The sequence below is a fragment of the Chrysochloris asiatica genome, unplaced genomic scaffold (genome assembly GCF_000296735.1).
Source record: "Chrysochloris asiatica unplaced genomic scaffold, ChrAsi1.0 scaffold00310, whole genome shotgun sequence".
Lineage (NCBI taxonomy): Eukaryota > Metazoa > Chordata > Mammalia > Afrosoricida > Chrysochloridae > Chrysochloris > Chrysochloris asiatica.
Window position 1 is genome coordinate 1,549,414 of NW_006408828.1, and position 12,293 is coordinate 1,561,706.

Sequence of the window (12,293 nt, forward strand, 5' to 3'; positions counted from 1 at the left end):
AAAAAAAAAAAAATTCAAACCCACCAGCAGTTCCACAGGAGAGAGATGTGTTCTCATAAAGATTACAGACCAGAAAACCCTATGGGGCAATTCTGCTTTGTCATATGGGGTCCCTATGAGTTGGAATCGATTGAATGACAGCCAACAACAGGTGCCCCTCTGGTGGGTGGGAACAACTTGCCTCTTGGATGGGACCTCATCTCATTGAACTGGTGGTAACTGATCCTTTTATTCCTGGATTCTTAGCAAAGGTATGCCATCCAGCCCCCATTTCCAGGTGAAGTGCCCCTGTGGCCCATTCCCTATACCTCACAGCAGGAGGGACACGGGATGCAAGGAGAGAAAAGGTCTGGTGAGTTCAGGGAGAACAGCTGTTTTCAGAGGCAAGAAGGTCAAATCCTACCAGGATATACATAGGTGATCCAGAACTGAGCCTGCTGGCTCCAGGTGCCCTAAACCCCAATCCACATGTATTTCTTACACTTCACTAATTTCTCTCCCCGTGGGAGTCTGACAGCTCAGCCTCCAGAGGTTTTCTCTCACCTCCCCAGGCAGGCTGAGTTTGTGCTATTTGGGTAAACAACATACCCCCTTGGTTGTCAGCTGCAGACTTATTTACCTGGCAATGGGACTGAGCCATTCCTTCCCACTCACCTCATCACCATCACGGGGCCAGAATTCAGGTGGGGGCCAGCACCTTACAACACTCAGGAGCAGAGGACCCAGTCTCTGGAGGTAGGCAATGACTGGCTCCTAGAAACCAGGGCTGTGTGCTACAAAATTGGATTCGCTATTGAACCCAGAGGCCTCTCTGGACTTTCAACATCTGGGGACAAGCTAGACTAAAGTCACCATGCTAGGACTGTAGTCTCATCAGTTCTCCTGCACACTGTGTCCATGTGAAAATGTAGTGACTGGATCTCCTTGGACCATCCTGCCTAATATGAATGCCCCTTCCCAGCCCTGGGCCAGCATGCCATGTTGGTCTCCTTTCCCTGCATGTTGTCAAGGACCCAACCCCCAGTCCATGGAGTGATGCATCAGAGGATTGGTACCCAGCTAAGGAATTCTGCAGTTGTCTTTCTGCATGAGACTCTACCCTGATGCAATCACTGGCCAAGCCGTCCCATTCTGCAGCTGCTCTGAGCAGAGAGTCGGGACCGGGCACAGCTGTGCCAGCTGTCGGAGACAGATTATGCTCTGAGGTTCGGCAATGATTCACATTCCAGCACAAGGGAAATGCGCAAAAGTGATCTACCAGTCTTTCATGTGCCAAAATCATCTTGGTTTTGTCTTGCAAGATGTTCAGCTTGCAGAGAGCAGGGCAGACGGAGGGAGGGGGTGGGGAGGAGGCGAGGGGAGCAGATCCGTCTCCAGCCAACTCTGCCTGTCACACACCCTCCATCGCTTCTAATAACAACACTCAGCATTTAATCAGCCCCTTTGTGGAAGCAGACGATGTCTCACTCACTAATTAGTTAATCCGAACAGCCCCTGGGAGGAGGAGCCTTGTTATTATCCCCACTGGGACCCAGAGGGAAACTGAGGCCAGAGTGGGAATTTGGCACTGAGCCGAGGGAGTGCAACCTGGCAGCTGGACTGGGACCAGTCTATGACTTGTCATCCATTCATGCTGCCCTCTCTCCTGCCTGCTCCAGGCTGCCCACTACCCTGATAACTGTCTTCAGAGACAGCTGGTCAAACTCTGTCAGAATTGGGCCTCTAGGCACTCAGAGAGAAGGGCAAAGATGGCGCCGGAGCAGAGAGAGGGCAGCCTGGTGGCTGGAGCAGATCAGATCCCAGGGCTATGCAGTCTGAAGCAGCCACCCATTAGGGAAGGTTTCTTCTAAGGGTGCCTCCCACCATGACCCACTCTCAAGATGTCTGCTGCTTGTTTGGGCAACTCAGGGTTTTGATTGTCTGGTAGTTCTAACATTGAAGGGAGGAACATTTCCACCAGATGGTACAGTCATCCACACTGACTCATGGTGGTCCTAGAGGACAGAGTCGAATTGCCCCGTTATTGCTCCCAAGGCCGTCAGTCACAGTGGAAGCAGACTATCACATCTTTCTCCCACGGAGTGATGGGTAGGTTTAAGCCCTTCACCACTGTGCCACCAGGTGACTGTTGTTGTTAAGTGCCATCAAGTCGGTTCTGACTCAGAGTGACCCTGCATAGCGTTTCCAAGGAGCACCTGATGGGTTGAAACTGCCACCCTTGTGGTTCGCAGTCCAGTGCTTATCCTACAGCGCCACAGCAGGACTCTGGGCACAATCATTGCTCCACTAAATTGGAAACTAGGGCCACCACCTGGCTTATTTGAGGATCTTCATCTCTCTCACACAGGAGAATTACGGCTTCATACAGTAGTACCTCTGTGTTAGCACACGGTCATTGCCAGGTGCCACCCAGTCGATTCCCACTCATAGCAACCCTGTGTGAAAGCATTCAACTGTCCCATAGGGGGTTTTTCAGACTATAATCTTCAGGGAGCAGATTGCCAAATCTTTTTTTCCCTTAGAGCTGTTGGGTGAGTTTGAACAGCTAACCTTTCATTAGCAACCTAGTGCTTTAGCTGTTGTAGAACCAGGACTCCTTCTAGACCATCATGCCCAGTGGCTAATGCAAATGTAAACCTACTGAAATACTTTATAGCCAGAGTCACCATGGTTTCAACTCCCTTAAAGATGAAGATCTGGGTCTGTGTGCTGGCAGAGAATCCTGGCCCAGGGAGATGCAGATAGGAGGCAAGAAGAGCCTGGAACGAAAAGTTAGAAAAAGAATGTAAGGCATCAGGACCTTCTAGGAACTTGTGACCAGTTACCAACATAGGAACTGCTGCTTCCTCCTACATTTCCTTGCTTGATACTAAAGTTTCTGAAGATTACATAATTACCCCTTTTTCCTTTTTAGATAAAAACTCTCATAACAACTTTCTCTGTATCTTTCTGTCTCCTTTCCTCTCAGTATTTCTAATAGCAATCCTTCTCAAACTTTGATGTGAATATGAATCACCTGGGGAATCTTGTAAAACTGCAGATTCATTGGTCTGACAGTCTGCATTTCCAACTAGCCCAGGTGCTGCCAATGCTGCTGGTCCCCGGGCCACATCTGAGTAGTGAGAGTTCACAGGACATGTTGCTTGTTGGTGGTTCAATGTACTCCTTAGTTACAGTGTTAGATGACCAGATGAGACCATGATGGAAATTGAGGAGAAATGACCTTACTTTGGAGAGCTGTTGGTGTTAAGTCCTACCAAGTCGATTCTGACTCATAGCCACCTTGTATATGGTTTCTGAGGTTGTATATTTTAAACTTGGAGGTCTTAGCCTGATGACATCCTAACCAGTTGTTGTCAGGTTGGTTTCGATGTGTGACCCCATGTATGTCAGAATGCTCCACAGAGTTTTTTTTGTTTTGTTTTGTTTTTTTAATGCTTTATTGTGAATGATATGATAGTTTACATGGGAGGACATCAGCTTCACATTGATCCCGTCGTGTATTGTTTCCTTGCCATGGTTACAATCCCTTCCATGCATCATCCATCAACCAAAAGGTATACCCTGCAAGCCTGCCCCATGGTTGTCCGCATACAGCCCCTCTTCCTCTCCAGGTCCAAAGTCTCCAGCCACTCCATCTCCCCACGTCATCGTCTCTGCCTCCAGCCCTGGCATCACTGCTTCTCTGGGTAGGGTTCCATTCTCTGCTCTTCTCCTTCAATGGTCCCAGGGACCTCCGTTCCTAGAACGTAAGGTTAATCACTCCCCTCCCTTTGCCCCCAAACATCCTCCTTTACATTTCCAGCCCTTACAATCAGTCCTAATAACAATTATTTGCTATTGTATTGCAAGGGACCTATCTGCATCTCCTTTTATCAGCTCTGACTAGGCAGAATGGATACTACTCAGTGGAGATTCCACTTTGCTCCATGCCTTCTGGATCTAGGTTCCTTCTTGAAAGCTTGTAAGTCAGTCACTTCTTGCCTCTGTTGCCCCCCCCCCCCAATTCTGGGTAGCCAATGTCCAAGTTGCCCATCCCTGTCCTCTCCGTGTGCAGTGGAGGTGGGAACGATCTTGGCTGTGAAGATTTCCACAGAGTTTTAATGACTGATTATTTGGAATTAGATTGCAAGGTCTTTCTTCCAAGGTACCTCTGGGTGGAATCGAACCTCCAGCTTTTGGTTAGCAGCTGAGTGCTTTAGACATTTACACCACCAGACAGTTCCCTGTCTGCCAATTTTGTCACATTGTGGTGACGTGCAGATCGCTGTGATACTGGATGCTATCCCATCAGTATTTCACATAGCAGCAGGGATACGCATGGTGGACAGGTTTCAATGGAGTGTCTAGATAGACTAAGACTAGCGAGAATTTTGGAGTTCTGGTGTAGTGCTGTGGAATAAAGCACTGGACCACAAGGTCATTTTGAATCGCAAGGTCAGTGACGGCACTTAACAACAACAACAGCAAGGAGAAAGAAAGACCTGGGTGATCTACTTCTGAAACTTTGTCGAGGAAAGCCCTATGGATTACAATGGAATATTGTCTAAATTGCTTTGGACGCGTCTTTGGGAGGAATCGTTCACTGGAGAAGGACATCATGTCTGTGAAACAGAATGTCAGTAAGGATGAGGGAGACCCTTGGTGACATGAGTTGGCACAATCGTTGCAATAATGTACTCAAACCTGCCAGCGATCGTAAGGATTACGTGGGGCCAGGCAGTGTTTCATCCTGTTATACACAAGGTTGCCAGGAGTGGGACAACTTGATGACAACTATCTATCTCTCTCTTTCATGACATCGAGTTCAGAAGTGGCTGGCCATGGAATATTGAAAATTGCTACTGAAGGCAACTTAGGATGAGTGGGAAGACGTGTGTGTGTGTGTGTGTGTGTGTGTGTGTGATATGTAATAGATACTCTTTCAAGTTACTACTCAGATGATCATTCCTCCTTTTCTGAGAATACATTTCAATGTGGAGGGATGGACTACTAGTTTTAATTTCCAGTCACTTTCTTCTGGCACTCTGGAACTTTGAACCAAGAGACATTGAGTCTGAAGGTTTTGAGACTGATTAATTCCAATGATCTAGAAAGAAGGTCTCATCTCTGGGTGATGCAGTGATTAACATACTCAGCGGCAAACCAAAAGGTTGGTGGAAGAAAGACCTGGAGATTTACTTCTGAAAAATCAGTCATTGACAACGTTATGGAGCACAGTTCAGCTGTGACACAGATGAGATGGACCACTATGAGTCAATTGCTACTAGTTGCTTTGTTTAAACTGCTACTGTTGCAATCAATCCTGAAAGCTTTGATCTCCACCCTTCTTCAGTCTAGGGGAGACAACACTTCCTTGAATCCCCTGTGATACTCCAGTACTGTTGTTGTTGTTATTAAGTGCCGTCGAGTCGGTTCCGACCCATAGCGACCCTGTACAGGGTTTCCAAGGCTGTAAATCTTTACGGGAGCAGAAAGCCTCCTCTTTCTCCCGCGGAGCAGCTGGTAGTTTCGAACTGCTGACTTTGCAGTTTGCAGTCCGATTCGTAACCACTACGCTACCAGAGCTCCTCCACAAATTTTCTTTTTCATCTAAACTAGCTAGACTTTGTCTTCCAAATGACCATAGGTAACACAGAGCTTCTCCCAAGAAGTCACTTCCATTTGCTTTGTGGGGGCAGCTGGGAAACTAGCTTCCCGGCACTCAGGGCCTCACTTTAAACCCAAATATCCAGGTAATTTTCATGCTGAGACTACACCTCAAACCCCCTTACACAAAGCACCTGAGGCTCCCTTTGTGGTTGCCACTGATCACCCTGGTTTCTTGTTATGACAGGGTCCAGGAAACGTATTAGAGGCCCTTTCCCTGCCTGAAACACATGCCCTTCTTTCCCTTTGACAAAGTTCTGTTTAGTTTTAAGACCCAGATGGGTGATGTGCCTTCCAGATTCAGCTTCCTCCCCCAAGGCTTGCTTCAGCGTCCCTTCTAGGAGTCTTGTTAGTGCCTCTGCTTAGCCCCACAAATGCCCTATTGTAATTGTACATTTCTGCTTGTAGACTGAGCTTGTTGTGGGCAGAGCCTGGGTTCTGTTTCTCTTCATGCCTGCCCACTCCCTGAGCTTAGCACAGTGCAAGGGACTGAGGAGCACTCCTTACTAAGGAGCAGCCCTTCAGGAAGGTGTGGTGAGTAACTTACAGATTGAACCAATGGAATAAAACCCAAACCAACAGTCAACAGTTCTGTTGACTAAATTCTGACGCATTGTACAGAGTAGAATTGTTCCTCCATGAGATTTTCTTAGCTGTAATTGCCACAAAAGCACATTACCAGTGGACAGGGGTGGGTTCTAACTATTAATCTTCAGGTTAGTAGACAAGAGCAAACAGTTTGCAGCACTAAGGGACCTGTGAAGAGGGATAAAGTAAAAACTCACTACTATCTAATTGATGCTGACTCACAGGGAGCTATGAGTAGAACTGCTCCACGGGGTTTCCAAGGCTATAAGTTTTTATGCCTTGCAATCAGCAAGGAGCTCTGGTACTGTAGTCATTACGAATCAGGCTGTGAACCTTAAGGTCAACAGTTCAAAACTACCAGCTAATCCACAGGAGAATAGAGACTTTCTATTCCGCTAAGGATTTACAGCCTTGGAAACCCTGTCACTATAAGTTGGAATCCACGTCTCGAAATTTTCATTGCAAGCAGACTTCTTTCTTCTGTGGAGCGGCTGATGAGTTTCCAACCTCTAACCTTTCTGTTAACAGCCTACCACTTAACCACTGCACCACCAGAACTTGGGAAAGGGGACAAAATCCCTGGCGTGGTGCTGTGGTTTAATGCTCTGGACTGCAAAGCCATTTGAACTGCAAGGTTGGCAGTTCAAGCTCACCAGCTGCTCCTCAGAAACCCTATACAGGGTTGCTATGAGTTGGAACCGACTCGATGGCACTCAACAACAACAACAATGGAGTAGATGGTTGGCACATTAGGATGAGCATTGGACTGCAAGGTTGGAAGTTCAAATCCACCAGCTGTTCCTCGGAAACCCTATACAGGGTCGCTATGGGTCAGAACCGACTCGCTGGCACTTAAAAACAAAGGAATGGATTGTAGTCCTGGTGTGGTGCTGTAGGATAAGCACTGGTCTGCTGACCACAAAGTTGGTTGAAACCCACTAAGCGGCTCCTTGCAAACCCTCTACAGGGTTACTATGAGTCCGAAACGACTCGATAACACAAAAATGGAAGATGGTGTGCTGTGGAGTCGATTCCAGGTTTCTGCAGCTGTAAATCTTTATGGGAGCAGAAAGCCTCCTGTGGAACGGCTGGTAGTTTCGAACTGCTGACCTTGAGGTTAGCAGCCCAATTCGTACTATGCTACCAGAGCTCCTTGTGAAGGTAGATAGAAGGGGAAATTTTCTTCATTTACCAGGAAGAGATCAATTAAACTGACCATCGCCCCTGTGGATACCCGGCATGGACTGAGTGATGAAAACGTGCCCAAGGAGCACTCCGTCACCGCGAGGAGGTGGAACCATCCCCACCCCTCTATCCTCCCCACAATGAACCAGCTCTCCTGTAATCTCACTTGCTTTTATTCCCACGCAAAACCCCGACACGCGGGGCCGGGAGGAGAGCGAGACCCAGGCGTCTCCCCCGCGAGCGGCGCGCCCGTCCCGCCCCTCTGGCCGCCCACGGGGCGCCCGCCGCGGCTCGCGCCCGCCGCCCCCACGCGCGGAGACCGCGCCCGCGAAGGATCTGCTCTCTCGGGCCTCGGTGCCGCTCCCCTCCCTGGCACCAGGGGGCGCTGCCGCCTCACGGTCGTCGCCATGGTCACCGCTGGCGGCGGAGTGGGGTTTACGTAAAGGACGCAGCGTCCCCCGGGGGGCGGAGGCGGTCTTCGCGCCGGCGCCGGCGCCCTGCGGAAGCGGCGTTAGTGAATCGGGGCCTTGGGGAGCCCAGGATGGAGGTGGCGGTCGCGGCGGCGGCGGCGGGCCAAGCCCTGCGGCGGGCGGGAGGTAAGGGGACCCCGGACGCCGCGGGCCGGGAGTGCCATGGGCGCGGGCGCGGGGGATCAACGCGGCGAGCCGGCCAGTGCCCAGGGCGCGCGGCGGACAGCCCGACGGGTCGGCGGGCGGAGGTGCGGCTGCCACGCGCGTCCGCGGCAGGTGTGAGGTCCGTGATGGCCCTGGCACTGATGTAGGGATAGTGGCACCGGTGGCACGGGCGTGGGCAGCATGGTTCTGGCACAAACAGCGTGGTTTCTCCGGCGCGCGTGTCAGAGACTCACCCCCACCGTGGTATGTTGGTGGCGGCCCAGGTGTGAGGACGTGCAGCCCCCTGCACAGGTAGGGAACTGGCTCTGCGATGCAGTCGCCAGTTTGGGCGGGCACGGTGGTGCCGCTGACATGGGTGTGAGAAATCCTGCCCTTGGCTTGGGTGTTGGAGTGGTTCTGGCCTTGCCATCGCCTGGGGTGGTGGCTCTGGGTCTTGATGAATCTGTGTCTGCCGAGTGGCTGGACTAACTGATGAGGCTGTGACAAATGACTTGGGCCCGGTGTCGTGCTGGGGGTTGCCTGGTGCTGTGAAGGGCAGCCTAGGTGGTCCTCAACCCTGGCGGATAGAAGAGTGAACCCCGTCCTCCCAGCCTGGCAAAGATGGGAGCGTTGATGCCTGTTGGGCATGCTAATCTGGGCCCTGAGGAGGGCAGAAGACTGGGGAGAAGGCTGGTACCCTTTACTATGGACATGAAAGAGAGAGGCCAGGAGATAACTTTGACCGTGAGGGCCCTGATGGTGACCCAGACAGAGATCTGCCCTCTACTAGCATTCTCCCAGGTTCGCTCTGAAAGAAGCGAAGGGATGGTTCTAGTAGTGGCCACTGCCCCTGAATGCATGCCATGAAAAAGTGCAAAGATGCGAAGTGACCGGTGCCAGCGGAGCACCGCCCTATCCGTAGTCACCAGGCCCTGCTTTCTCCTTGCTTCCATGGGTTTGTTCCCCGGTATCAGGGACTTACCTTTCCCCTCGGGTGCTTGGCTGCCTTGGTCCAGAAGATCCTTTTGGGGGTGCATGAAAACTGAGTGTGAGGATCTTATTCGCCCCCACCTGTCCTTTTGGCGGCTTTGGATGAGGGTCTTACCCAGTGGAGCACGGTGTTCTACTTTTCAGAGGGAAAATTGACAGACCCCCCAGAGAACTCTTAGGAGTGGGGACATCTTCAGATTTTTGCGGGTCTTCTACAGAAATGGGCTGGCGATGGTATTCAGGAGTCCAGAAAGATGATGTGGAAGGCATTAAAGACTCGGATAGGAGTGGAAACTCACTTACCAAAGTGTGTGTTTGGTGATGCTGACTGTTGAGGTTCTAGAAAGCTGGAGTCTAGTCGAGTGGAATTGGAACCACATGACTTGACTTCAGGTTTGACCGTGTGACCTTGAGCAGGCAACTCTCAGAGCCACTTCCCACTGGGGTCCTAGAAGAAGGTGCATGGGGAACCCTTTGTAAATCATGGAAGACTGTACAAAGGTCAGAGAGTCTCATAAAGAGACCAGGGACAAGGCAGGAGGCGATAAGAAATGGAGGCATGGATGTATGGGGAGGAATGGAACCTGTCACCTGGAATTAGAGGACTCCAGGGTAAAAACTCCTGGTCGAACACAGTGGAATCTGTTGCCACTGTGAGTCACTGAGGGGCTGGAACCAGGCCCCAGGTCTCCCGAGGACAGTCTGGAGCGTGGTCGCAGCGACACCATGAATAGCCCAGAGGAAGCCCTTCGCTTGGGCTGTGACCATGCCTCATGGTCTGGGAGTGTCTATGCTGACAGATCTGGGGTACCTGCGTGGGAGGGAGACTTGGGAAGAGTGTGTGTGTTTTCTCTGGAGAATTTCCTTTGGCTGCTGGTTCTCAGGATGGGGGTGGGGAGCAGTCATGTCAGCATTTTGGGGGCTGTGGCCTAAGGAATGAAAAGTGGGTCGGAGTGCCCACAGGATGGACATGGGGCTAGGAGATGCTGAGAGAGTGGTTGAGCTTGGAGGGCAGGGGTTCTGGGGGATGTAGAAGGGGTGCCTCAGACACGTGGAACAAGAGAAGGGGCAGTGGGTAGCCTCTGAGGGACTTTTGAGGGTGGGCCGGTGTGGCACAAATTCTCCACACTGTGTCTGCTGATCCAGTGGAAGGGCCTTCCCAGGTGGGGAAGATGAGGTGGCTGAATGTTCTGGACTGTCTGCCGCCAAGGGTCTAGTTCCTAACAACAGACTGCAGAGTCTGGAAGACTGTATTTCTATCGAATCCATCCTGTTTCTCCAGCGTTCCGCATGGGGGTCTTCCTTCACCAACAGTCCATTTCACACAGCTTGCTCCCATGGCTGAAAGTTTTGTTCTCTGTGTTCAGCAGCGTGGGTAGCAGGAGGACACAGCCCTGCCATGCTTGGCGTGGGGAGCTGACTTGTCCAGGCTGTGGGACTCGCCCTGTCCTGCTGGATGCCACCTGGGCATGACCTGGTAGAGCAGGTGTCTCCCCAGAAGTTAGAGAGGTGCCCAAGCCCATCCCGCACACTGCCTTCCCACCGCACCTTGCTCCATCACCTAGATCATTCTCTTAGGTACAGGCTTCCTTAATGAGGGCACTCCCACCTGCCTGGTGAAAACAGTTACCATTCATGTCCCCTTAGTTCACCCTCCACACCTCCGCCTGTTTGTTCCGATTTGTGGCGCAGCCGTATGGTTTAGGGCTCTGGGAACCCTTCTCAGCCACCCTTTGCCATCTGCTTGGGGTGCTGTAACGCTGAGTGACAGAGCTGGGTGACAGGCGGGGCAGATTAGGGACACTGAGAGGAGGAGCTGGCCTGTCTCCCTGAGTTCTTCAGAGTCTTCAGGGCCAGGTACCACCCTTTGTCACTGTGCCTGGCTGCTGCTTTTAAGAGGATCCCAGCAGGGGCACGGGGCTAGTAACAAGTCCTATGGTACATGAGTGGAAGCCAGCTCTTAGGAGATGAGATGTTTCAACATTTGGTCCTCAGTCCTATTCCCATTTTCTTTGTCCACTTGTCCCTAAAAGTTGCTTTCCTCAGCTCCTGCTTGCCTTTCTGTCCTCAAGCTGCCACATTCATCCTGGTGCCCATTGGTACTCCAGGGATGCCAGAGAACCTGGCATCTCTGGCCACAACCTCTGAGTGAGTGGAAGCCACTCCCCACATCTGTCTCTGCAGCCCCTCTTGCTGAGATCAGAGGGGACCTCAGCATTTAATCACCTGTTGGCCCAGTTCTCCATCTGAGTTCAATTTCTCATTCGGAATAGCTTTCCATTACACGCCAGCAGACGGGCAAGTGGCGCTGAGGGAAAGATCAATGAGTGTGTGGTCAGTGGAAGATAAATCTTCCAGAACCGCAGAGCCCAGAACGTCTTGGGATGTGGTTTACCCCACCCCGCCTTGGTAAGCAGGTCGGAAGACTGTTTCTGATCTCGGTACCAACTGGCTGTACAGAAGCTCTCAGGGTTGGGTGGGGGAGTGTGTGCGTAAAGATGGTGTGTGTGTTGTGGTGGGGAGGGAAGATCCAGGAAATTGCTCTACCTCTCAGGACCTCTTTGACACTGAGGAGGGAGTTCAGGAAGACTCATTGGGGGGGCGGTGTGGAGATGGGTGTGAGAGGGTTGCTTTCTTGGGGTATTTGGCAGGAGTGTAAGACTGAGGGTGAGGTGAACAGGAAGCGGCCCTCACCGTTGCGGGGCTGCCCAGGGCTGGTACTCATCTGAAGCCACGTGTGCCCTGAACGTGTCTGTGGGAAGTGAGGGCTGAGGGGGCGTGGAGCGCCTGGTGCTGTGGGGGCTTGTGGGTTTCTCTGTCTGGCTGGCCTGGTGTTGGTGGGTGTGCAGAGTGGGGTGTTGTGGGACTCTGCACAGTAAGAGAGAACAGTGGGAGCAGGGGAGGCCGCCTTCTTGCTCCGGAAGGGTGGGAGGGTGGGCTCTGTGAGTCTCCCAGAGGTGCCTTTCTGCTTTCTCAGTATTCCTTAGAAGGCTGAAGGCGTGGCTCTCAAGCATATGTGTTCTACCTGCAGGCATCTCACATGCATGCCCATGCTTGCTCTTCCCCAAGACCCCCTGGAAGCCAGCTGGGGACAGTGTACCTAGATGGCAGGAGTTAGCATTAGAGCCCATGTACCAGACAAGTTTGGACTCTGAATCCTGGTACCTTTCTACACTTCAGTTTCCTCCTTTGTAAACTGGGGACTGTGAAATTTCCTACCATGTGGTGAAGTGGAGATATTAGGATGTGGCAAGGGCTCAGAATATT

The 12,293-nt window shown here is 51.6% G+C and overlaps 1 pseudogene; it reads right to left on the reverse strand.

The window, feature by feature from the left end:
- LOC102822542 overlaps positions 1–12,078 on the reverse strand; it is a 46,575-nt pseudogene extending 34,497 nt beyond the window's left edge.
- Positions 12,079–12,293: the final 215 nt, after the last annotated feature.